This window comes from Tachysurus vachellii, chromosome 4 (assembly GCF_030014155.1).
Source record: "Tachysurus vachellii isolate PV-2020 chromosome 4, HZAU_Pvac_v1, whole genome shotgun sequence".
In the NCBI taxonomy this organism is placed as follows: Eukaryota; Metazoa; Chordata; class Actinopteri; order Siluriformes; family Bagridae; genus Tachysurus; species Tachysurus vachellii.
This window is the reverse complement of record NC_083463.1, coordinates 30,501,765-30,503,139: the sequence shown is the minus strand read 5'-3', so window position 1 is coordinate 30,503,139 and position 1,375 is coordinate 30,501,765.

Here is a 1,375-nt window from a genome sequence, read left to right as displayed (position 1 = left end):
CACACACACACACACACACACACATTCCTGTTCTGTCTCTCCTCTAGCTAAAGAATCCAACTACTGCGTTATAGTAAATGATATAGATTCAAACTTCTTGTTGTCACATACACAGCTATATACAGTACACAAACCTGCTGCTCCTCCTGAGACTGTTCGTAAACTAGGAAATCAAATTATAAATAAGAACGAATAACAGAAAACAAAGATGATCGAGTCACATATGCATTACAGCACGGTGAAATTCTTTTCTACACAAATTCCAGCTTTGGAGTTCAGTGCAGAGTCTAGAGTGTTAAGGGCCTTGTTTTAGGGCCCAACAATGGGAGCTTGGTGATGCTGGAGCTTGAAACCCAACCTTCTGTTTCTTAGAAAACAAATTTGATCAATTTGATGTTATAAAATAAGTGCAGCGTGCGAATGTGGAGGAAGCGACTCTTTATGGACTCCTAAAGGATGTGTAAGGTGGACATGTTGGTGTTCAGGAGGCTGATGGCTCTACAGACTGTGAATATGAGCATTTGCCTGATTGCAACATGCTGAAGAGGCAGTTTACAGCACAGTGGAATTCTTTTCTTCACATACCCCAACTGAGGAGGTTGGGGTCAGAGTGCAGGGGCAGCTATGATACAGCGCCCCTGGAGCACTGAGAGTTGAGGGCCTTGCTCAAGGGCCCAGCAGTTGCAGCTTGGCTGTGCTGGGCCTTGAACCCGATCCTCCGATCTACAACCCAGAGCCTTAACCAGATGAGCCACCACTTCCCCCAAACAGTGGAATATGTTGTATATGTTGTACTGTGTATGTTGTACACTATACTGAACTGTACTGTGCTACACAATATTATACTTACTTAGATTACACTATACTGTACGGTTCTGTAATATACTATACTATACTATACTATACTATACATCAGCTTGGGAGCAAAGCAAAGTCATTACTAAGTGCACTCCTGTGTTAGTCTTAACCGTCCAGACATAGTGTGAATTTTGCGTAGAATTAAAAATGTAACCTTGTTCAAAGCCTCTGTGGTGGTTTTTTGGATGTGAAAAAAGGCTATGGCTCTGGCTGTCCAGATGTGGCTTAATTATAGGCTTTTTGGGAATGATAAGACTGATTAAGTGTGCAGCGAGCTATTACAGCATCAAGAGGTTATTAATGGGAATAGCCCCAAGCACTACTAGAGGTCCAGTGGGGCAGGAGTCATGCTGCCCTTTATACTCTCTCTCTGTGTGAGCGTTTTCATAATAGATGAAATCTGAGCTACTCGTGTTAAATTCACTCAAGAACACAGAAATTCATAACCATTTTTTCCTTTTCTTCACACCTGACAGACTAGAAATACGCAGCACTACAAAGTCATCCGTTATAAATC